At 35.6% G+C, this 26,623-nt stretch overlaps 1 long non-coding RNA gene across 3 annotated transcripts in view; it reads left to right on the top strand.

Moving 5' to 3' along the window:
* LOC109499460 overlaps positions 1–26,393 on the top strand; it is a 111,986-nt gene extending 85,593 nt beyond the window's left edge. For all 3 annotated transcript variants that reach the window (XR_006597122.1, XR_002741532.2, XR_006597121.1), the window contains one exon: positions 26,305–26,393. This is a non-coding gene — a long non-coding RNA (uncharacterized LOC109499460). The remainder of the gene's footprint in view (positions 1–26,304) is intronic.
* Positions 26,394–26,623: the final 230 nt, after the last annotated feature.

Here is a 26,623-nt window from a genome sequence, read left to right as displayed (position 1 = left end):
TTCAACCAGAAAAATATATAAATTTAATGTGTTATATTTATATAATGAAATAATACTTACACATACAATGACATATATACAACTTAAAAATAGTAAATGTAGACAAAGAAAAGTACAACCTGCCTAATTCTGTAGGGAGCAAAATTTGCCACCCCAAAATGTGTGTTCTTTGGTCTTTAAATTATTTTAGGTTGATTTAAAAAAAAAAAAAATATATATATATATATATATATATATTTATTTATTTATTTATTTTCAGAGAGAGCGAGAGTGCATGTGCACTGGAATGAGTGGGGGACAGACAGAGAGTGAGGGGGAGAGAAAATCCCAAGCAGACTCCTCACTGTCAGTACAGAGCCTGACACAGGGCTCAGTCTCACCCTGAGATCATGACCTGAGCCAAAATCAAGAGTCACTAAACTGACTGAGCCACCCAGGTGCCCTGACAAGTGAACCTCTTAATCCTATCTCCTAATTAACCCACCCCCCACCCCACACTCTCCTCCCCTCTGGTCACCATTAGTTTGTTCTTTATAATTAAGTCTGTTTTTGATTTCTCTTCCTTTGCTCATTTGTATATTTTTCTTAGATTCCACGTATGAGTGAAGTCATATGGTATTTGTCTTTCCCTGACTTATTTCACTTAGCATAAAATTCCTGTCTATGTCCCATTGTTTCTGTATGACCCAGCAAACATTTTTTTACCATTTACTTTTTTTTCTTTTTGTGTTAAAGTTTATTTATTTTTAAAGAGAGAGAGAGAGAGAGAGAGAGAGAGAGAGAGAGAGAGAGAAGAGATCATGCCCAAGTGGGGAAGGGACACAGAGAGAGGGAGACAGAGAATCCAAAGTAGGCTGCTGTGCTGAAAGCAGAGAGCCCAGTCTGGGGCTCAAACTCACAAACCTGGAGATCATGACCTGAGTAGAAGTTGGACATTTAACTGGCTGAGCCACCCAGGTGCCCAATACTCTTTCATCTTTCTATGAGTTGCTTTCCTTCCTTTTGGAGTCCAGGCTCCTACCTTTTTTACTTAGTTAACAATGACATATGTACCCTATTTTGCTGTACTGTCTTTGGAATTTCTCTAGTTAATGTGGATTTTCTTATGTATGTAATTAAATTTGATTTTCTTCTGTTAATGTTTTCTTCATGCCAATTTCTTAGATGGGCCAAAAGAATCATGAAAGGTAGAGAATTTTTTTTTTCTTCCCAACAATTCCATATACATGAATTTTATAATAGAGAAACCTGGTGTAAGAAATTGGAAGAGTAGTAGTCTAAGTGGTGTGGAGATTAAGAACAGTATGAGCAGGAAGCTTCATGGGTTCATGGAAATATTTTTATTTTAGTATCTATGTGGTATGCATAGATGCATGCACTTATGAAATGCATGCAGATACTAAGTTTAGATCTTGGCATTTCACTATAAATTACACCTTATTAAAAACTGTTTTCTGGGGGCGCCTGGGTGGCGCAGTCGGTTAAGCGTCCGACTTCAGCCAGGTCATGATTTTGCGGTCCGTGAGTTCGAGCCCCGCATCAGGCTCTGGGCTGATGGCTCAGAGCCTGGAGCCTGTTTCCGATTCTGTGTCTCCCTCTCTCTCTGCCCCTCCCCCGTTCATGCTCTGTCTCTCTCTGTCCCAAAAATAAATAAAAAACGTTGAAGAAAAAAAAATTAAAAAAAAACTTTTCTATTTTATAGGTCAGTTTTCTGATTTTTGTTTTCATTTAAATCAATAATTTTGAAGTTAAAATCTCCACAGTCTCTAAGGGTAAAATGGCTTTAGTGCAATTAAATTTCATTTGCATGGTCTAAAGCACGTCGTAGAAAAAGTTTATGATCTGAGAGTATATGTTGTTTTTGCTTTGAAGTGTTCCATTGTCTGACTTGCGGAAATATTCACAACATGTTTATTTACTTAGTTTTCCATTAGGAAAATGAAATGTTCCTTTTTGAGGAATGGTTTTATACTGCTGTGCACCCGGCAATTATCACTATTCTAAACAAACATGCTCTGTTGGTTTAATCCCCAATTCTAATACAGTGCTATACTAGAAATGATTATACAGTGTGTAAGCCTAATACTCTTTCCATCATTTTATGACACTTGGACTTCATGCATTTTGAGACGGCGTTCTGTTGTCAAATGTAGTTTTCCCAATCAGCCCATTGTTTGAAGGACCAGCAAAAGGGAGCTATTATGACAATTTGGCTGAACTCATGGAAATTTCAGCCTGGCCCAGATGGTGACACTCAGCTGTTGTGTGAAACAGGTAAAGGCACCATTTAAAATGCTACTGGCAGTTTTCCTGAGCCTTGACAACAACAGGTGTTCCACATTTCCTTTTTCTAAAATACTCTCCAAAATTGCAGATCATATGGCATTATGTTTATTTGAAAACAAAGGGAACTTTTTCCATTAGAGTGATAAGTGATTTTGACTACTTTAGTCGAGTGATAAGTGATTTTGACTACTTTAGTCATATCATTGTTGGAACTCTACCTCTAAACTCTATATGATTGAGGTAGGGTGACATGTATTTTTTCACTAAGATAAGGCTATGTAAGGAATATGGAAAATTCTATTTATTAGTCCAGCAGAGCTGTGAAAGTGATAGACCCTTGGCATATGATACAATGGCAAGAGCGGGCAGCTATGGACTAGATCTGCTAAAGTGCTTTGATCAGACTCAGAGGGGTTTTTGTTCTTATATGTGTGTTCACTTCACAGTCAAGCACTGAGCCATGTCAATTTTGCACAATTGAATTATATGTGTCATTTTAATCACCAAAATTACCAGCACTATTCCCGTTATCTGGGTCATTAAGCTGACTGAATTAGATTGACTACCCTTGGTCTGATTGCTCACTAGGAAATTGATCTTCAAAGAGATAATCCTGACTACTGTGATAACAAACCATGATAATGTGATGCCAAACAGAGGTGAATTGGAAGCTTCTCCTGAGACGCTAGAGTTTTTGCTCAGGAAAGAGTCATGAGAATTTTTAAAGTCCTTATGGAAATTAACAAAGTAAGAGTTTGCCACTTTTATGGAATCATTGCTTAACACAAGAAGCTAGTTAAATAGTTGGATAAAAATATGAACAATCCCTTTCAGTTCTTTTAATTTTCTCCTTTTTTAGACTCACTAATTGTGTGCAGTTTAAATAAAATTTCAAGAAAAGATTTCTTAGACTACTGGGTAATTTTTACTTCCAATCTCAGGGAGGCCAGGAAAAAGGGGGGAATTAGTAAAATATAACCCAACAGGTGTGGTGACATAAAAGGATGCTATTTGGAGAAGTATTTCTCCAGACTTGGAAGATGTACTAATAATAAATCTTTCATTTCCTGATGATCTCTCTCAAATTGCCGTTTTCCCCATGTCTTCTTATACTTCTTCACTGCTGGTTTGCTGTGTACATCCTCTTACTTACTCAGGTATAAGTACTGTTTCTGTTCCTGAAAGAATCCATCTGCCATTATTGTGTGAAAATTTTGTCTGGTGGAGCAGTTATTATTAGTCTTTCATCCTTTTCACCTTGGATGCTCTTCCTGCATGTGGATATGAATGCTTTCCTCCTGTGCTTGTATCTCTGGGGGCAAATAGACTGTGTGACTCTGGTGTTGAATCATATACCTTGTGCCACCAGAGGGAAAGAAAGCACATCATTTGTTCATTACTTCAACAAATAATTACTGAACGCTCCTATATGCTGTAAGTTGCAGTCATATATAATACTCTTTAAGTGGCCATTATTAACTCCTATAACCATAAAGTAGAAGACCTTTACTTTTCCTTTTTTAAAAAAAATGTTTTATTTATTTTTGAGACAGCATGAGTGAGAGAGGGGCAGAGAGAGAGGGGAACCGAGAATCCCAAGTGGGCTCTCTGATGACAGCAGTGAGCCTGATGTGGGGCTTGAACTCACGAACTGTAAGATCATGACCTGAGCCGAAGTTGGATGTTCAATCAACTGAGCCACCAAAACACCCCAGAAGAGCTTTTCTAGAAGTTCTCAGTTCCAGCTCAGACCAAGGCTTTATTTCAGACTGTAGCTCACAATCAGATGTAGTACATTCTAGTTATCTGTGCTAGAAGAACACATGCTTTTTTTGGAGTTTAAGAGGGTCTGAGTGATGCCATTCCTCTTCTCCACTTGAATATTGAAGTAGTTAAAAATATATAAACTGGAATAAGGCAAATATAGACCAAAATAGAACCCTTTCTAGGGAAGAAGTAGATATTAAGATATAGCTTATATCCTTATATCTGCAGCTAATGGGATGTGGGCAGATTTACCTACTCAGTTCCAAGGCAGAGGCAATCTCTATAAAATGTGTAGCAGGGAGAATTCAGCAAAGCTGAATTCCACTGGGAATAAGGCCAAGGGGTTAGAGGAGCTTCCACTGAAAGGAATTTGAAGAGCAGAAACGACACACTTCAACAGAATTTACTACAACCGCTTTTTCTCTACCCATCAGTAGGGGAGGAGGAACTTCCAGGAAACTTACATTTCCCTTCTTAGGCACTAGTCTTTTTTTTTTCTTTTTCTCAGCTTCCATTTAGAGTTAGACATTAATTCTATAAATCATTCTCTGGAAGTAGCATTTAAGCCAAGACATAAATGATGCAAAGCAGCCAGAATTGTGAGTTAAGGGTAGAGCTATGCGGGTAGATGAAGCAGAAAGTGCAAAGGTTCCTTAACAGAAGACCAGTACTGCAGGGACACGGGGGTGGCTCAGTCGGTTAAGCATCCGACTTCAGCTCAGGTCATGATCTCATGGTTCATGAGTTCGAGCTCCTTGTTGGGATCTGTGCTGACAGCTCAGAGCCTGGAGCCTGCTTCAGATTGTGTTTGGCTCTCTCTGCCCCTCCCCTGCTTGTGCTCTCTCTCTATCTCTCAAAAATAAACATTAAAAAATTTAAAAAAAAGGAAGGCCAGTATTGTGGAGATAAGGCAGTAGAGACTGGCACTGGCCTCTTATCAGCCTTCTTATCAGAATTAGACTTTGTTCTACCCATGAGATGAAGCCATGGGAGGCTTCTAAACAGGAAAATACCAAATCTAAGGATCATTTGGCTATTAAAAAAATTTTTAATGCTTACTTATTTTTGAGAGACAGACAGAATGCGAGTCGATTAGGGGCAGAGAGAGAGGTAGACAAAGAATCTGAAGCAGGCTCCAGGCGCCGAACTGTCAGCACAGAGCCCAACGCGGGCTCGAACTCACCAGCTGTGAGATCATGACCTGAGCCCAAGTCGGAAGCTCAACTGACTGAGCCACTCAGGCACCCCTCATTTGGCTATTTTGCAAACATTTTAAAAGAGGAAAGTGGATATAAAGACTGTTGTATGAGTCCAGGTCAACAGTGGTGATAGCTTGGACTGGAGTATACCAGTAGAGAAGATACAAAGTGATGGATTAGGAATATATTTTAAAATTAGAACAGATTAGAAAATAAATTGCATATAGGGTATGAGAGAAAGAGAGGGCTCAAAAATACATGCCAGGATTTTGGTTTAACTGAGTAGATGATGGAGCTATTTACTGAGAAGAGAAAGACTTTTGGAAGGATATATGTTTGCTGTTGTTATTGTTGTGGCTTTGTGTGTGTGTGTGTGTGTGTGTGTGTGTGTGTGTGTGTGTGTTGTGTGTCTGTGTGTGTATATTTTGTTTTGTTTTGTTTTCAGAAAACCCAGAACTCTCTTGACTGCTCCTTTTTGGCTTTTCAGGTTCATTTTGAAATATCAAATATTCAAATGAGATTGGGTTGGCAGTTTGATGTATAAGTCTGGAACTCAGTGAAAAGGCTAGGATAGGAGATGCAAATTGGAGAGTCATTAGTATGCTGACAATATGATATTTAAAGTCATAGGACTAAAAAAATAAAGTCATATGATTGAACTAGATCCCAAAGGCAGAGGGTTTAGATAAGACCACAGGTCATAAGTCTGGTTCACTTCTGTATTCAGCTACTTGCCCTAGAGTTGGTATAACATTTTTGTCTGAAACCCTTTATCCCACTCTCTTTTAGTAGTTTAATATATGCATCTCTTATGGTCTTTGGTCAGTTATTATAGGAAAAGAAACTCCTGTGGAGGTAAAGGGAAGTTTCTGCTAACATTTGAATCAAGGTGGGTTAAAAACGTTGTCACAATTGCTGAAATTTATTTAATTGTCTTTGTAGGTAATGTCCAAATCTTCAGATATCTTTATATTTATTATATTAAAAAGTATTCTGTCCAAAAGTGGAAGAAATTTCAAGTGAAGTAAATAATTGCTAGTGCCATCTGGGGGATAATTTTCCCCACCAGTTCCCTGGAGAGCTTAGCAATTGTTCTTCCTGTTTATTGAATCAGCTAAATAATATAATCATGACCATATCCTAAGGGGATTTCAGCAAGTTGGATTCACTATAATATCCTGGATAGAGAAAATGAATATTCACCAGCTTTAGTAAGGATTAGCTATACCTCCTACCTTTTGGGTAAAACTTAAGAGAACTTACATGTCAATTTGCATTTCCAAGATATTTTAAAATGGAAAAAAAAGAGAACAAAATCTTATAATACAACAGTTAACTAGAAAGGAAATCTGCCATTCTAAAAATAGACATAAATAGGTAGCTTCCTTGCCTTCTGTATTCATCTTCCTGAGAAGTTATTTAAGTAGTTATACTGACCAGAAATGTGAAACTGAAACTGATCTTTCAGTTTAAGAAGGACCTTTGGTTATTTTAAAATAGTCAGAAACATTATTCCCAGGTGATATGCTGTAGGGTACATTTCACTGGCCTGGCTATCTATGTTTCTTGTTGTGGCCTAAAATCAACACCAACAAAATCTATGTCCTAGGGCACACTATTTAACTTCTTTGAAATCTGGTATCGACATCTGTGAAATGCAATGGACATGGTCATTTTTAAATGTCTTTATTCATGCCACTTTACATTTTAACAGATTTTAACTTATGAGGGTTATTCTAAATATAATAAGTGAATAAGTAAGTGGGTCTAGTGTATTCTGTGCCTGACAATGCTTTCCACATATCTCAGTGAACAGCCCTAACAACCCTATGCTTTAAGTACAAGTATTTCCATATTAAATGTAAGAAAATGGAAGCTCAAAGAGTTTAAGTAGCTTACCCAATATTGTACAGTATATAATTTCTAGATTTATGCAACTTCCAATTCTATATACTCTTCCTTATCAGATTTCTACTTTAGGCCCAAAGAGTCAAGATTATTTTAGTGGTGATTGTTTTTTAAGACCCATTTAGGATTTTATTTTATTTTGATAAGAACACTTAACATGAGATGCACCCTTTTAACAGACTTTTAGGTGCACAATACAGTATTGTTAACTATAGGCTCAATGTTGTATAGCAGATCTCTAGAACTTATTCATCTTGTATAATTGAATCTTTTTTTTAGAGTAAGAGCTATATAGCTATATTTTGAGACCCTTGATGATATATTTAAAAAGGAAGACTAATTCCTTCTCTCAAATGTCTTTCTCATTGTCTTCAGTGTTTCATCAAATTAAATAAAAATACAATACAGATATTGTGCTTTAAGGGGTTAATATCAGCCCATTACTCATTATTTCTCCATTTCCAGGAAAGCAGAACTAAATTTTCTTGAGATAAGACAAATAATTTCATGGAGATTTTAATAAACTCCTGATAGTCAGGAGAACTCTGAAGACAGCATGACCATCTTCCAGCACGATTACACCAAGGATCAGCACAGTCAAAATCAGTGGTGGGAGCAGGTTTCAAGCTGAATTTTAAAGAAGCTACATTCTCCCCATCTAAGTCCTATTTCTAGAAAATTGCATGAATGCTAAATTTTGAGTCACTGGTCTAAATCTGATGAGGAAAGAGTCAAGGAGGGATAAAGTTCAAACTCAATGAATCAGGAGAAAATGTCAAATAAAAAATGCCTTTGAAAACCCATTGAATTTTCTACGAAGTATAGAGTACAGAGTTTCCAATGTACTAGCTTATAATGTTAAAGATATGAAAACTGTATCATAATATACAGTGTTTGATCCTGAAGTGTTTCTTGTTTGGAACAACTCATTGAATTATTCTTTCTGTTACCATCATCTTCATTTTCTTAGAATTTTTTTCTTCTGGTTCTTGTCTGAATAATTCTCATTTTTCCCCTCTAGTATATTTAAAAAAACCCATCACCCACTTGCAGATAACTTGAAAGATGTCATTTACTCTGTGAGTGATGAGAGAAAGATGTTATAGTCTTCTTTTCTTTTTTTTTAATTTTTTTAAATGTTTATTTATGAGAGAGAGAGAGCACGTGCAGGGGAGGGGCAGAGAGAGAGGGAGACACAGAATCTGAAACAGGCTCCAGGCTCTGAGCTGTCAGCACAGAACCCGATGCAGGGCTTGAACCCATGAACCGTGAGATCATGACCTGAGAGGAAGTTGGACGCTTAACTGACTGAACCACCTGGACACCCCTATTCTGAACTTCTTGAGTTAATACCAACCTACACAGACTATCTTTTTAAAATATAAATTCTTTATTTTAAATTAGCTTTAGATATGTAGAAAAGTTGTGAAGACATTACAGAATTCCCATATGTTCAACACCCAGTTTCTTCTATTGTTAACATAACATCTGACAATAGTATGCTACATTTGTCACAATAAACCAATATTGATATATCATTATAACTAAAATCCATACTTTATTCAGTTTTGGGGCCCACACTAAAGAGTGAGGAATTATGCTCCATTTTCTTCAATCAGAGCATGTACATAAATTACTTGAACTTCTGCACTAGAGGTTTGCCCATTTTTTCCCATTTATATATGTATGCAGGAATTTACTTATATTAGCTGGACTCACAGATTTTTTTAACACTTTGGATTATAATAAAATTACCATTTTAATGTATTTTGTCCAGATTGTTCCATCTTTGGCCATTTGGAGCTTTTTCATTTAGTTTCTGTGTCCCTTTGATATCTTAATTTATCCTCATCATTGTGTGTGAGGGGCAAGGGGTGTGTGTGTGTGTGTGTGTGTGTGTGTGTGTGTGTGTGTGTGTGTGTTTGAGCACTTCCTTACTTTCTGGCCCTATAAGGTATTCAGCTCATCTTGTATAATTTCTGTTCTAGTCTTGAAATAGGAGCCCTGATTTAATACTGATTATAGGCTCTTTTTATTTGATTGTATCCATTTCCTGTTGGCATTAGACTCTCAGTGATTATAGTGACAAGCTAAAAAATAGTAAAATTCACATGGCTCCCATGCCAAATAAATGTATTTTTGTGTTTTGAAAGTTAAATGCTTGCATGTTTTGACCTTGTTATGTTTCACAGGCAGCCATAAAGGTAATATTAGTCAGTAGACTTAGGAAATTAATTATGAGCACTGACTTCTTAATAGTTATAACAAAATTCTGCTGATTTAAAGAAATTTATTTTGAAAGTATAAAGCAAAGGTAGATTACATATAACTAATATGTTTTTTTTTAATTTTTTAAAGTTTATTTATTTTTGAGACAGAGAGAGACAGCATGAACGGGGGAGGGGCAGAGAGAGAGGGAGACACAGAGTCGGAAGCAGGTTCCAGGCTCTGAGCCATCAGCCCAGAGCCCGACACGGGGCTCGAACTCACGCGAGATCCTGACCTGAGCTGAAGTCGGACGCCCAACCGACTGAGCCACCCAGGAGCCCCACTAATATGTTTTTTAAAAGTTCATATTAAAAAGAATATTTACAGATGCTCTATGCAGATTATCAAGATTCATATCAGTTTAAATACAATGTAAATATATATGCATACTTTTAAGTAATGCAATTTAAAATTAGCTCAAGTTTTTGGTCCATTATAACAAATACAGAATTGACATTTAATCTTTTATAGTTTATCTTTTATTTCCCATTTTGTTAGTAGCACTTTTTTGTTGATGTATTTGAATACTATTGTTAGAAAAGTAGGGTATATCTTGTTACTGCATTTAAATGTAGAGCCTACAGTATTTGGGGATGTTTGCTAATCACCTACATTTGTCTTGTGTTAAACAAATTAAATTTCACATTTCTTATTCGTTTAAAACTCATTTTAAAGGAAAATGTCAACTTGATAGAACATTCTTAAAATTCTGTTTGAGATTATCTAAACATGGAAATTGGTATAGAAAAGATAAGGTAGATTTTGGCTCAGATAGAGGGATTTGTATTGCAGAATATTTCTATTTTTCTTCTGGAGGAAAGAAAAGCAAAATCCATACTAAAAACATTAGAACTAGGTAGTAAGTCTATTTTGGTTTAAAATGTGTAAAGAATGAAAGAAATTTAATCTAGCCAACACAACTTAGCTAAAAAATGTTCTGATTATATGAGAAAGAACAGTTATGTCAGTAGTAATTAGACTTCTCCTCCTCCCACTGATTATTTTTTTCAGTGAGAGATAATTTACATAATATTCATGTTTCTAAAATGTAAAATTCAGTGCTTTTTAATATAGTCACAGAGTTGTCTAATCATCCCTGGTATCTAACTCCAAAATACTTAATGACCTTAATAAGAAACTTCATAGCCATTAGATGTTACTCTACATTTTCCTCTTCTCATAACCCCTGGCAATCACTGATCTACTCTGTCTCTATGGATTTGCATATTGTGGGTATTTCACATAAATAGAATTGTACAGTATGTGGCTTTTTGTGTCTGGTGTCTTTCACTTAGCATAATTTTTTCAGGGTTCATTCAGGTGGTAGTATGAATCAATACTTTATGGTTCAATAATATTTCATTGTAAGGATATATCACATTTGTCTATCCAATCATTAGCTGATGGACATTTGTGTTTTTTTTTTTTTCTCACTTTTGGCTGTTATGAAGAATTTTGATATGCATATTCATATACAAAAATTTTTATGGATATATCATTTCAATTCACTTAGGGATATACCTAGGAATGGAATTGTTGGATAACTCTGTGTGATTTTTTTTTTTTTTTGAGGAACTGTTTCTTAAAGCACCTACACCTTGTTACAATTTGATCAGGACTATTTGAAGGTTCTAATTTCTCTACATCCTCATCAACACTTATTAGTTTCCAGGTATATTCTTCCATGTGTTTTTAATATAATCATATTAGTAGGTTTGAGGTATTATCATCTTGGGGGTTTGATTTGCATTTCTCTAATGACTACTGATGTCAACCATCTTTTCATGTGCTTATTGGCTATTTATATCTTTTTTGAAAAATGTACATTCAATTCTTTGTTCACTTTTTGATTGGGTTATTTGTATGTTTACTGTTGATTTATAATAGTTCTTTATATATTCTGGATATTAGACCCACACTGCCAGCATGGAGCCTGGATGGCTCTCTCCCCCTATCTCTCTCTGCCCTTGCCCTGCTTGAGCACCTTCCCTTTCTCTCAAAATAAATAAACTTAAAAAATTAATACAAAATAATTTTGGTAGTCTAATTTATATAGATTTTTTTCTTTGATTGCTTATGCTTAGTCATCATATCTGAGAAACCATTGTCCAAGGGCTGAAAGATATTTCATATTTTTCTTTTAAGAGTTCTATAATTTTGGCTCTTTCATACAGGTGTTTGATATTGTACCAGAACCATTTATTTTAATTTTTTTTAATGTTTGTTTACTTTTGAGACAGAGAGACAGAGCACGAGCAGGGGAGGGACAGAGAGAGAGGTAACACAGAATCTGAAGCAGGCTCCAGGCTCTGAGCTGTCAGCACAGAGCCCGACACAGGGCTAGAACCCACAGATCATGAGATCATGACCTGAGCCAAAGTCAGACACACAACCGATTGAGCCACCCAGATGCCCCCAGAACCATTTATTTTAAAGACTTGTTTCTTCATTGAGTTGTCTTGCCATTCTTGTCAAAAGTCAATTGCTGATAACTATATGGATTTATTTATGGTCTCTCAATTCTATCCCATTGATTTATAGGTCTGTCCTTATGTACCACATGTTTGTGATTATTATGTTGAAATAGAGGAGTGTGATCTTAGTGACTTTTTTTCTTTTTCAAGATTGTTTTGGCTCTCTTGAGTTTCTTGAATTACCATATAAATTATAGGATCTTCTTATTAATTTCTGCAATGAAAAGCCACTGGGTTTTGATAGGATTATATTTCATCTGTAGATCAATTTGGGTATAATTGCCTTATTAATGTCAAATCTTCCAAACCATGAACATTGGATGTCTTTTCATTTACTTAGGTTTTTAATTTATTTCAATGATATTTTTAGTGTACAAGTCTTGAAAATTTTTTGTTATATTTATTTTGAAATATTTTTGAATCTATTTTAAAATAGATTTTTCTTTTCAAATATTTTTTTTAACGTTTTGATTTTATTTTTGAGAGAGAGAGAGAGACAGAGCACAAGTGGAGGAGGGGCAGAGAGAGATGGAGGTACAGAATCTGAAGCAGGCTCCAGGCTTTGAGTTGTCAGCACAGAGCCCAATTTGGGGCTCAAATTCACTAACCATGAGATCACGACCTAAGCTGAAGTCAGATGTTTAACCAACTGAGCCACCCAGGGGCCCCTAAAATAGATTTTTCTTAATTTTATTTTCAAATTAATTGCTAGGGTGTAGAAATACAATTGATTTTTGTGCATTAATCTTATATTCTGAAATCATGTACTCTGGAAACTTTCTCAACTTGTTTTTTAACCCTAATCCTTTGATTATGGATTCTTTAGTATAAAAGATCATGTAATTTGCAAATAGAGATAGTTTTATATCTTAACTCCTATTATGAGGTCTTTTATTATTTTTTTCTTATACAATTGACCTTCGTGGAAACTTCAATACAATATTGAATAGAAGTGGTAAAAAGAGATAACCTTGTCTTATTCCTGATCTTAGAAGAAAGACTTCAGTTTCTTACTATTAATTATGATGCTGCCCGTGGATTTTTTTTCTAGTTGCCCTTTATCAAGTAGAGGAAGTTCCTTTGTATTCCTAGGGTTTTACTATTTTTGTCATGAAAGGGTATTAGATTTTATTCAAATACATGTTTTTATTTATTGAGGTAATTGTCCTTTATTCTCTTCATATGATACATTGCTTTGATTGGATTTTCTATGTTGATTCAAATGTGCATTCTTGGGATAAATTCTACTTGGCTATGCTATATATTCCTTTTATATGGCACTAGATTTGTGTGGTGTGTTAGTTTCATACTGATGCTATAAAAAATTACCACAAAGAGTTGCTTAAAACAACACAAATTTATGGTCTTTCAGTTGTAGAAGTCTGTAGTATGCAACGTGTCTTATGGTTCTAAGATCATGCTACGTTCCTTCTAGTGATTGTGGCAGAAGAGGGATCTGTTCCTTGCCTTTCCAGCTTTTTGAGGCTGCCTACCTTCCTTGTCTCATGGACTCTTCCTTCATCTTCACAGCTGGCATCATGGCATCTTCATATATCTCTTAACTCTTTTCCTCTTTCTCCTCCCCTTCTGCTGATAAGGAACTTGTGACTATATTGTACACACTCAGCTAATTCAGGATAATCTCCCTTTTTACCTACAACAGATTAATAACCATATTCCAACGCTACCTTAATTCCCCTAAATCACATATACAGATCCCAGGGATTAGGACATGCACATCTTTAGGGAGACAGTATTCTATCTCTCAAAATTTGGTAGTATTTGTTGAGGATTTTTGTATTTCATAATAGCTATTAGTCTGAAGCTTTCATTTATCATGTGTTTGCCTGGTTTGGTAATGTTAGTCTCATGAAATGAGTTAGTTGGGTAAGTATTCACTCTTTTTCAAGTTTTTTTTTAGGGGGGGTGAATTTATGACAGATTAGTGTTAATTCCTTAAATGTTTGGTAGAATATAGTAGGGAAGCCATATGAACTTGGCCTTTTATTTGTGGGTAGATTTTTGATTATTAGTTCAATTTCTCTACTTTTACAGAACTGTGGGAGATGTAGGAGAGAAGCATCAAAGGAAAAGACTTCAAAGAGGAAGGGCTGAGGGGCACCTGGGTGGCTCAGTCTTTCGAGTGTCTGACTTCGGCTCAGGTCATGATCTCATAGCTCGTGAGTTCGAGCCCCACATTGGGCTCTGTGCTGACAGTTCGGAGCCAGAGTCTGCTTCAGATTCTGTGTCCCTTTCTTGCTCTGCCCCTCCCTCACTCATGCTGTGTGTGTCTCTCTCTCAAGAATAAATAAAACAGTAAAAAATATTTGAAAAGAAAAAGGAGGGGAAGGGCTGGAGAAGATGCAAGGCCTTAGGACATATGTACACAGCTGAGTGGGGCTGCAGCTCCTAAGGAATGCCTAGAGCCATTAACATTGTCCAGGGCCAGATCCTCCTTCACACCTGACTCTTCCTAGTGTTATAGAAACCAATTAACTCGAAATTCAAACTTGAAAAGCTAAACCATTAGATTTATTAACACACTTGCTTAGCTGACTTTATGTACATAGTCTTTAACAATTATCCTAATAAAAAGAAGCTTCATTCTGGAGTGGGGCCTCATTCCATGAGTATGAGGACCTTCACTTAACTGCACTTTGTTTGTGGAATCATCTTTTGCGACTCTGGCCATACTCCCTACAACACAGAACCATTAATATTTTTCATTTCTGAATAAAGTTATAGTAGTTTATTTCCAAAAATATTTCCGTTTCATGTAGGTTATCTGATTTGTCATCCTGCAGACTTTCATACTACTGGCTCCTAATACTTTTTATTTCCATAAGATTGGTAGTAATACCCTCTTATTTTTGAGTTTAGCAGTTTGAATCTTTCCTTTTCCTTAGTCACACTCACTAAAGATTAGTAAATTTTGTTGATCTTTTTGACAAACCAAGTTTTAGTTTCATTGGTTGTGTTCTTTTCTATTTCATTTGTGTTTACTGTAACATTTGTTATTTCTTTACATTTGCTTTCTTTGGGTTGAATTTTGTCCTCCTCTTCCTAGGTGAGAGTACATTGTTATGGTATTTTTATACCTTTTAAAAAAAGTTATTTTTGGCTATAAATTTTTCTCTAAGCACTGCTTTAGCTGCATCCCAAACATTTCAAAATGGTGTTTTCTTTCTTCGTTTTCATTCATCTCCAAGTATTTTATTATTTCTCTTGTGACTTCTTATTTGATCAGTTAGTTATTGAGGAAAGTGTTTAATTTCTAAATATTTATGAATTTACCAAGTTTCTTTCTTATTGTTATTATTTTTTAAAAGTGTCTTTATTTATTTTGAGACAAAGAAAGAGAGAAATCCCCAAGCAGGCTCCATGTTGCCAGTGCAGAGCCCAATGTGGGGCTCAATCTCATGAACCATGAGATCATGATCTGATCAAGAGTCGGATGTTTAACTGACTGAGCCACCCAGTCATCCCCATCCTACCTTATTTTTTTAAATTTGGTCGGAGCATATACTTATGTGATTTACATCCTTTTAATTATTTTAAATGTTTATTTATATTTGAGAGACAGCATGTGAGCAGAGGAAGGGCAAAGATAGAGGGAAACAAAGGATCTGAAGCAGGCTCTGTGCTGAGTCACCCAGGTGCCCCAATATCTGTTTAAATTTATTATGACTTGTTTTATGGCCTAACATATGGTCTATTCTGGAGACTGTGTTATGTGTCATTGAAAATAATGTGTATTTGGCTATTGTTGGATAGAGTGTTCTTTTTTATTTTAAGTTTGTTTATTTTGAGAGAGAGAGAGAGAGAGAGAGAGAGAGAGAGAGAGAGAGAAAGCATGAACAGGGGAGGGGCAGAGAGAGGTAGAGACAGAATCCCAAGAAGGCCCTATGTCATCAGCACACAGCCTGACATGAGACTTGAACTCACAAGCCTCTAGATCATAACGTGAGCTGAGATCAAGAGTTGGATGCTTAACTGAGCCACCCAGGTGCCCTTATTATTGGGTAGAGTGTTGTATCAATGTCTGTTAGGTTTAGTTGGATTTCATGTCAAGTGTTCTATTTTCTTTCTGGTCTTCTACCTAGTTGTTCTATCCTTATTGAAAATAGTATGTTATATAGTATCCAACAGCTATTGTTGAATGATTTGTTTCTCTCTTCAATTCTGAGTTTGCTTTATATATTTTGTAGCTCTATTCATAGGTGTGTGTGTGTATGTATGTATGTATGTATGTGCATATATATATTTTTAATTGTTACATCCTCTTGACAAATTGAACTTTTATCACTATGAAATATTCTTTCTTTTATCTAATATCAGTTTTGGTTTGGTCTGAAAGTCTATTTGATATCACCATAGGTATTCCAGCTCTTTTTTGGTTACTATTTGCATAGTATATGATTTTATATCCTTTTAATTTCAATCTATTTGCATTTTGAATCTAAACTATATATTATAGACAACATTTACTGAGTAATTAAAAATACATTTGGCCTATTTCTGCCTTTTAATTATGGTATTTAATCCATTTTACATATAATATTATAACTGATAACGTAGGTTTTACATCTGTTATTTAGCTGTAGTTTTTTCTTAAGACTTAATTTTTTAAGATCAGTTTTAGGTTTCAACAAAATTGAAAGTGCAGAGATTTTCCACATAACCATGTCCCCCCAATATTAACAGTGTCCCCCATTACTAACATCACATACCAGAATGGTACATGTTTTATCAAGGATGAACCTACATCAGCACATCATAATCACCCAAAGTCCATAGTTTACCCAAGGGTTTATACATGGTAATGTACATTCTATGGCTTTGGAAAAAGTATGACATGTACTCATTATTATAATAGCATATAGAGTATTTTCAATGTAAAATTTTTCTGTGCTCTGCCTATTCATTGCTCTCCCTCCTCCACCTTTGGCTACCATTGATCTTTTTATTATCTTCATAGTTTTGCCTTTTCCAGAATATCATATTGTTGGAATCATATAGCATGTAGACCTTATAGCTTGGCTTCTTTCACTTGGTAAAATATGCATTTAAGATTCCTCCATGTCTTTTGATGGCTTGACAGCTCATGTTGTTATAGCACTGAATAAAATTGTACCACAGTTTATTTATTCATCTATTGAAGGACATCCTGTTTTTCTGAGTTTGGCAATTATAAGTAAACTGGCTATGAACGTGTGCAGGTTTTTGTGTGGCTATGTTTTCAACTTCTTTGGGTAAATATCAAAGAACACAGTTCCTGGATTATATGGTGTGGCAAAAATATGTTTAGTATTGTTTTTAAAATATAAAAATGTCTAACAAAGTGTACCATTTGCATTCCCACCAACAAAGAATAAGAATTCCTGTTGTTCCACATAATCGTCAACATTCAGTGTTGTCAGTGTCCAGATTTTGACCATTCTAATAGGTCTGTAGTGGTATCTTGTTGTTTTAATTTGCATTTCCCCTATGACATATGATGTGAAGCTTCTTTTTTATATTATATTTGTCATCTGCATATCTTCTTTGGTGAGATGTTTATTAAGGTCCATTTTTGAATAGGATTGTTTTCTTATTGTTTTGATTGTTCTTTGTCTGTTTTGATTACAAAACATATTTGGATTACAGTGCTTTGTCAGATGTATCTTTTGCAAATATTTTTTTCCTAGTCTGTGGCTTGTTTTATGGTCTCTTGGTATTGTCTTTCAAAGAGTAGAAGTTTCAAATTTTAACAAAACCCAGTGTATTAATTATTTCATTAATGGATCATGTCTTTGGTGGTGTATCTAGTAAGGCACCACTAAACCCAACATCATCTAGGTTTTTCTCCTATGTTATCTTCTAGGAATTTTATATTTTTGCTTTTTCCATGTAGGTCTCTGATCCATTTTGAATATTTGTAAAGTGTATAATGTCTGTATCTAGATTATTATTATTAATATTATTATTTTGCATGTGCATGTTCAGTTGTTCTAGAACCGTTGTTGAAAAGAATATCTTTGCTCCCTTTTATTGCCTTTACTTATTTGTCAAAGATCAGTTGACTGTATTTATGGGAGTTTATTTCTGGACGTACTATTTTGTTTCATGGTTCATATTTTATTTCATTGGTTTCATTTCACTCACCAATAGCATACTATCTTGATAACTATAACTCTGTGTTAAGTCTTAATGTAGGGTAGTGTCAATCCTCCAACTTTGATAGTCTCCTTCAGTCTGTTGCTTATTTTTTGTCTTTTGCTTTTTCATATAAACTTTAGAATCAGTTTGTCAGTATCCATAAATTAGCTATGTTGGGATTTTGAGTGGTATTGCTTTGAGTCTATAGATCAAGTTGGGAAGAATTGACATCTGGACAGTATTGAGTCTTTTTATCCATGAATGGGGAACATTGCTCCATTTATTTACTTCTTTGATTTTGTTCATCAAAGCTTTGTAGTTTTCTCATATAGATCTTATACATATTATGTTAGATTTATACCTAAGTGTTTCATTTTGGGGGAATGTGTGATAATGCTAATGCAACTGTGTTTTTAATTTCAAATTCCACTTGTTCATTTTTGGTATATTGGAAAACAATTGACTTTTATATATTAACCTTGAATCCTGTTTGCTATGATTGCTTATTCCAGATTTTTTTTTTTTTGGTCAATTCTTTTGGATATTCTACATAGACCATCATGTCATCTGCAAAAATAGAATTCCTTCCAAATCTGGAGACCTGTTATTTCATTTTCTTGCCTTGTTGCATTAGCAAGGACTTCCAATAAGATTATTGAGACGAAATTGTGAGAGAGGCCATCCTTGCCTTATACCTATTCCTGATGGGAAAGCTTCTAGTTTCTTACCATTAAGGACAATACTAACTGTAGGTTTTTTATAGACTACCTTTATCAAGTTGATGAAGTTCCCTCTATTTTGTTTCCTGAGAGGATTTGTCATGATGGGTATTAGATTTTGTCAAATGCTTCTTCCGCATTTATTGACATGTTTTTTTGTTTTGTTTTGTGGGTTTTGTGTTTGTTTTGCTTTTCCATCTGTTGATGTGGTGGATTGTCTTAATTGATTTTCAAATGCTGAATTAGGCTTCTATACCTTGGATAAATTCCACTTGGTTGTGGTGTTGAACTCTATACACATTGTTAGAAATGTTTAGTTTTAATAATCTGCTATATTTTCTATTATGATCCATACTACTGTAATTATCATCCATAAACTCCTCACTCTGTGAATAAGTCGCATCTACCAATATGCTTCCATTTCTGATACCTTTTCCTCCTTTCAGAAGTACACATAAAACTGAATGTTGTTTATTATTTTGTTGTCTTTTTCAAAAAAATGTAAATATACATAAAAACATTGAAAAAATGTGCTGTGTTTTCAGTCTGCCTAGTAACTATCTTACATCCATGATCAGAATGTCTTTTTTTTTTCAACGTTTATTTATTTTTGGGACAGAGAGAGACAGAGCATGAACGGGGGAGGGGCAGAGAGAGAGGGAGACACAGAATCGGAAACAGGCTCCAGGCTCTGAGCCATCAGCCCAGAGCCTGACGTGGGGCTCGAACTCACCGACCGCGAGATCGTGACCTGGCTGAAGTCGGACGCTTAACCGACTGCGCCACCCAGGCGCCCCCAGAATGTCTTTTTTTAAGACTATGAAATGAAATCTAACACCTGCTGTTCTTTCACTTTAATGTTGTTCTTTTTCTATAGTCTTATAATTCTGTGATTCATTCATTATTCAATGCATTATCCTGTCCTTTTAATTGGTTTCTTACATATAGAAACACCTATTGGTCCGACCTACTTCTATGCACTGACTTGCTCCGGTATGCCTCTGTCTGCAGACACAGATGCCTATCCTTAGGCTGAGCATTGATGAAACAGCCCTATTCCAAACTAGGAATGTGAAGGGTTTCCAAAATTGTATCTGCACTCAAAACTGACAAAATTATTTTACTGTAATGTTTTGGTAGTGAAAAATAAACTTTTTTTGAATTAAGGCATTATTATTTAATCTTGAGAATACAGAAAAGAGGTTCGTTTGAAGTGGATACATGTAGAACTTCATACTTGGAAAATTCATAAGTATATTTAAGGGATAGAATCCAAACATGGAAAATACACATACATACATGCACAATTTATATATAAAATACAATTATATAATTAATATAAATTAAAATATATAATCCAATATGATGTTGGATTATATATAAAATTTACAAAGTTTTAAATATACATATAAAATTGTGTATAAAATATATAAAATTTCAGGAAAATAGGTACTGTGTCCCATTAATTATTGGCTGATTTCAGCTTACTTCCTTTTTTTTTTTTTTTTTTTTATTTGAGAAAGAGAGAGAGAGAGCGCGAGTGCATGAGCAGGGGAGAGTGGCAGAGGGAGAGAAAGAAGGAATCTTAAGCCGGATCTGCACTCTGCACGGAGCTGGACTCAGGGCTTGACTCCATGACCCTGGGATCTGAGCTGAAATCAAGAGTCAGATGCTCAACTGACTGAGCCACACGTTTGCCCCAAGCTTACTTCTTTTTTTAATTCTAGAAAGGTATTTTCATTCTGAGTGTAATGTTCAGTGAATTCACAATTGCACAGTTGACCTCTTGAGTTCATGTTCTTGAACATGTGTCAGTGTGGATTGGAATAATAAGTGCCCACCTTAATTAATACTCATCATCTCTTCCTTAATGCGATTGAAATGCTTTCTGTTTATATTAGAATAAATATGTGTTATTCACTACTGAATATACCATTGTGAAAATATAGCCTGAGTGCTATTCGTTTTCAGGTGAAAACAATTCCAGCTCTTCGAGACACAAAAGCAGCTTGTCCTCTTGTAACCATGGAGACCTACCTTGGGTTTAGGACTTTAACCTGTGTGTTCCATTTCAGTAGAAAATAGCTCTAAGAAGATAACAGAAATCACAAGCTCAGCCTCTAGGGAGGGAAATGTTAGACAATGCCCACTCAAAGTATTACAGATTCACACACTTTAGATTTAGTTCTGATATTTGATGTTTTTGGTCAACTCTAGTAAAAATTAGTACCAAAAAAAGCAAGCAAATTGAATAGTTATAATGTTGTTTCAACTAAGCAAATTTTAAAAGAGTTGATTTCTTCCCTAAGGCAAAGTCATTATCTGCAAACCAATAATCTTTTCAAACCGGTTTGAAATATTTCATCTGATTCTGTAGTCTGTCTGACCTTTTTTTTTTTTTTTTTTTTTCCCCTTCTGTCCATGCTTCTTTCCATTCATTCCCTTGATTCATTTAAAACATCATAGGGGCTGGGGCACCTGGGTGGCACAGTCGGTTAAGCGTCCGACTTCAGCCAGGTCACGATCTCGCGGTCCGTGAGTTCGAGCCCCACGTCGGGCTCTGGGCTGATGGCTCAGAGCCTGGAGCCTGTTTCTGAGTCTGTGTCTCCCTCTCTCTCTGCCCCCTCCCCCATTCATGCTCTGTCTCTCTCTGTCCCAAAAATAAAAAAACATTGAAAAAAAATTAAAAAAAAATAAAACATCATAGGGGCACCTGGGTGGCTTAGTCGGTTAAGCGTCCCACTTCGGCTCAGGTCATGATCTCATGGTTCGTGAGTTCAAGCCCCCATATCGGGCCCTGTGCTGACAGCTCAGAGCCTGAAGCTTACTTCAGATTCTGTGCCTCCTTCTCTCTCTGCCCCTCCCCCACTGTGTTCTGCCTTTCTCTGTCCATCAAAAATAAATAAATGTGTAAAAAAATTTTAAAACATCATAAAATAAGGTCCTCTGCATGTTTTACAAGTCACTACATGATTTCACTCCTGCTATTTCTCCTTCTTCCTGTCTTTTTACCTTTCATCTGCTCTTGCCTCTGTGTGCAGGGTTTTTGCCCAGCTGTTTACACGGCTCATCTCCCCTCTGTCCCCCATCAATCTTGTCTCACTATCTAGCTTCCTATGCTTTGTTTTCTCAGCTCATTTTTCTGCTTTCTTCATGTATGTATATTTGTTGATTGTCAAACTGCTCCAAATTCCTACCATGCTCCTTCTAGAATACAGTCTTCTAAGGGAAAATATCTTGTGTGTTTTACTCACTACCCTATCTTCAGCACTTAGAATAAGAGTGCCTGACACATGAGAGGTGCCCATAAATATTTGTTAAATGAATGGATGAAGTTATTTAATATCTCCATTGTCCTTTGATTACAATTCTAATAATGTGCAATCAGGTTAAAGTCAAATTCATCAGTTTTCTAAGAGTTTTCAAAAATGGTAATGATAGGAAAGCAAAAAAGATGGTGAAAACTATTTTACAAAATAGCATAGCATTTCTGAATTGTACTTTAGAGCTAGAAACCTCCCCCACCCCCTAGAAAAACACCCACTAGACAGGTAACAACTTTCCAATAAATAAGCATATCCACCTGATATTCATTATGCCAGATTCCTTTAAGTTATAATGAAAATATGATAAATTCCAGTGTTTTAAAATATCTGCATCAAATAACATCATTTTATGCTTGTGGATCTATTAATCTGATCCAATTCCCATCCTCTCTTCTTTAAACTAACCTTTCTAATAATTTTTTTTTCTTATAGTCACAGACATTAGTTCACTCAGTCTTACAACTTAGATGACATTTCTAATTTTCTTGCTTTTATTTAACCTCCCTTCCCTATTAAATTGGCCGTCAAATTATATATGTCTCAGTTTGTGGGAGGAATTACTAATTACATAGCCTGATACCCATTAAAAACCCAATCTTAGTTTCTGCCTGCATTCACGGGGCTGTATTTCCCAGCTATCCCTGCAGATAATGGTGGCCATAAGACCAAGTTCACACCTCAGGAGATGTCAGCAGAAGTTTTAGGATGCTTAAAGGGAGTGGACTCAAGAGGGAAGGAGGTCCTTCTTTGCCATTGTACTTTCCTGTCTAAACCTGCATTGAAGATGTGACGGTGGAGATTCAGCCACTATCTTGAGGAAAATGAGGATGGAAACCTTATGCTATAGACAGTTGGAATACTCTAAAGACTCTATGAACTATACGTGCTGCCAGTGGTCTTTCAAATGAGAAATAGATGAACTTCCCTCGTGTATAAGCCACTCTTATTTCGGATGGCCTATCATACTCATTTACTTTCAATCCTAACTTACATATACCTCACAAATATTTTTTTTTATATTTTATTGCAGTCTTTCCACTGGAAAAATTGTAATAGTTTTCTAGTTTTCTCCCTGCATCCAGCTCCTCTTATGCATGCTACCAGATTGATTATTTTTAATCTTGGCTCTGGTTATATTGTTGGCTCAAAAGCTTTCCATGACTTACTTTAGCTAACGTATAAAACCATCTACTTTCATCTGACACTAAATATTTTCCATAATGTGGGATTAACCTCGCTTGCATACCTTAGCTTACTCCATTCCTTCCATTTGCTCTACATTGTAACCACAGTGAACTATGCCTTTATTCCACCTGAATTCTAACTGGGCCACCACCTGACAATTGCTGCCATATCCATAGCCTTTTCTGACCAACCCTTCCTGTCTTCGTTTTTCCTCTCTAGTACTATAGTGTGTTATTTATATTTCTCTTGTAGTGCTTATCACATTCTACCTCACATTCTGGTTATTGGTACACATTTCTTTTCAGAGTAGGTTGTAGTTTATTTAGTTTTGAATATCCCATAGAATTTTTTTATGAAATTTATTGTCAAATTGGTTTCCATACAACATCCAGTGCTCATCCCAAAAGGTGCCCTCCTCAATACCCATCACCCACCCTCCCTTCCCTCTCACCCCCCATCAACCCTCAGTTTGTTCTCAGTTTTTAAGAGTCCCTTATGCTTTGGTTCCCTCCCTCTCTAACCTCTTTTTTTTCTTCCCCTCCCCCATGGACTTCTGTTAAGTTTCTCAGGATGCACATAAGAGTGAAAACATATGGTATCTGTCTTTCTCTGTATGACTTATTTCACTTAGCATCACACTCTCCAGTTCCATCCACTTTGCTACAAAAGGCCATATTTCATTCTTTCTGATTGCCACGCACTATTCCATTGTGTATATAAACCACAATTTCTTTCATCATCATAGACTTTTATACATAAGAAGTGCTCAAGAAGTAATTATTAATAAATGGATGGATGGATCAATAGATGGATATTGGCTATGTTTCTTTTCCAGTTCTTCCCTTCATTTCACATGCTGATTCCCACACTAGCAAGCCTGTCCTTCTTGAGGCCATTGTAGCATCTTTGATTTATTTCTCATTAATCCCTTTGATTATTGCACTGTGGTTCCTAACTAATTTTCTGAGATAACAAGCAATTGAGTGTTCATGAAGTTTACTTTTCTTTTCTCAGGGGAAAACCCTATTACACTGAAAGAATGTGTACTAATATATGCTATTTGCCTGCTTCTGTCAAAAGAAGAAAGATGAAGTTGAAAGGAGAAAGATAAAACTGAGACATGTGCATGATTTTCCAAAGACAATTGTGGATTCTTAGTATTTTTTATGTTTTTAAATTTTTTACCCAGAAGTAAATGCTTTTTAGTTCTTATCCCTCAAAATTAGAAACAGGATGTTTCTTTATCTTACTTTGTTTCACACATATATAGTTTTAGCCATATGATTTACTTGTGACCTCAGTACTTACAGCAACTAGTACTTACATGACACATTACAATCAAATGTATCCAGGATCAGCTGGTCTTCACAGCAATCTGGTGAGGTAAAGAAGGTGGAAATATATATCTACACTTACAAAAGAGAAAACCAGAGCTCAGAGAAGTTGTAATTTATCTGAAGTCCCACACATGCAAGCAACAAAGAACTTGTGTTTTGGTTTGTAGTCCACAGTCCTCGTTTGCATTTCTACTTTCTTATTCAGTCTGCAACGAAAACTACAATGAAAAGTCGGTGCTTCTTGCTTCCTTCCTTCCTCCTTTCTTTCCGCCCTCTCTTCCTCCCTCCCTCCCTCCCTCCCTTCTTTATTTTTCATTCTAAAGAAATGATCATATAGCAATTAGTCTGAGTGAATCAAACATATGCATATCAACTCTATCTATCTATCTATCTATCTATCTATCTATCTATCATCTGTCTAACACTTAAGAAGTAAAATGTCTTGCTTTTTCCTTTTCTTTTCTTACTTTTTAAAAACCTTTTCTCATCACTTTCTGTCTACCACTGATTATCATCCTGGTTCCAGGCACCATGATCTCTCACCTGGACCACTGTGAAAGCTACCCTCCATGTCTTCCTGTGTCTGCAGTCCATTCACTAGGTACCTGTGATCATTTTCAGTATGCTATTATTTAAATAAAGCATTTAAAACAATTTTCGAGGTAAAGCGATCATTTTAAATGTCAGGCCACGTATTCCTGTTTATGACTCCCACGTTGTTTAGGACTGCCAAATGAAATACAGAACACCCAGTTACTTTTTGATTTCAGATAACAAATTAACATTTTAGAAATAAGTATGTCCCAAATATTGTATGTAGCATACTTATACTAAAATTATTCAGATAATTTATTTTAAGAGTTTATTTTTAAGTAATCTCTACATCCAACATCAGGCACAAATTTACAATCCCAAGATCAAGAATCACATGCTCTACCAACTGAGCCAGCCAGGTGCCCCTCAGATAATTTTTAATATGTTTGTCCTCAATGTAGCAAAGAACATACTTCTACTAAAATATATTCATTGTTTATACGAAATTGATATTTAAATGTGTGTCTTCCTTTTTCTTTGCTAAATCTGGCAATTTTACACGTGTTCCTGTTCTCTGAGATTAAAAGTAATGTCGTCACTGTGGTCTATAAGCTCCTATGTGGGAAGCCTCCCTGACCTGTCTGACTTTGTCTCCTACCGCTCTCTCCTTCACTCTGCTTATTGTTTCCTAGCAGATCAGACACCTCTTTTAGAGCCTTTGTTCTGTCTGTCCTTTCTGCCTAGAAGCTACCCAACTCATCCTATTCAATGCTGCAAACTCTCCTCCCTACAGCATCCCTGATCCCCCTTACTCTCTGCTATATGTGTTTTTCCATAGCACTCATCTCCTTATAGCATCTATATTAATTGGGTGTATTGTTTATTGTTTGCCTTTCCTCACTCAAAAGAGTGGTCTATAAATGCAGAGTCCTATGTTTACCATTGTGCTTCAAACATGTAGAAAGGCGCCTAGCACACAGGAGGCAATTAGTATGTATTGAATGGATTGCTAATAAAAGGTAAGGATACAAGGGATGCAAGTCAAGAAATAGCATAACAACCTAATAACATTAACCATGTAATAGGGAGATGATAGAATGTAGGTAGTTATCGATCAAAAATAAAAGCTAAAACGTTGCTTTCTGTTTATACCCTATTCACAGGCATGTTTGTGAAAAGAAGATATGTTTTTGTGTAAGATACAGACCAGATGTTTTTCCATTAAATATAATAAATACCAGTCTGAATATTGCTACTGCCTAAGTGCATCATTCTTTTGTTGCATGTTATTTTTTTTTTTTTTTTGGCTTTTTAGAACTGGAGTGTGTCCCTATGGCTCTATTAATGTCAGTAAAATAAAAATATTCAAATGAAAAAAAGAGAACAATGGACCCGTTTGATATTTCCATTGTAATCTCCTATTTGGAAGGTCAACATTTTTTTTTTCTGGGAATGCATGGTAGAACAATCTGTACTAAATGT

The sequence above is a fragment of the Felis catus genome, chromosome B1 (assembly GCF_018350175.1).
Source record: "Felis catus isolate Fca126 chromosome B1, F.catus_Fca126_mat1.0, whole genome shotgun sequence".
Taxonomy (NCBI): Eukaryota; Metazoa; Chordata; class Mammalia; order Carnivora; family Felidae; genus Felis; species Felis catus.
This window is presented reverse-complemented; position numbering and strand designations above follow the sequence as displayed.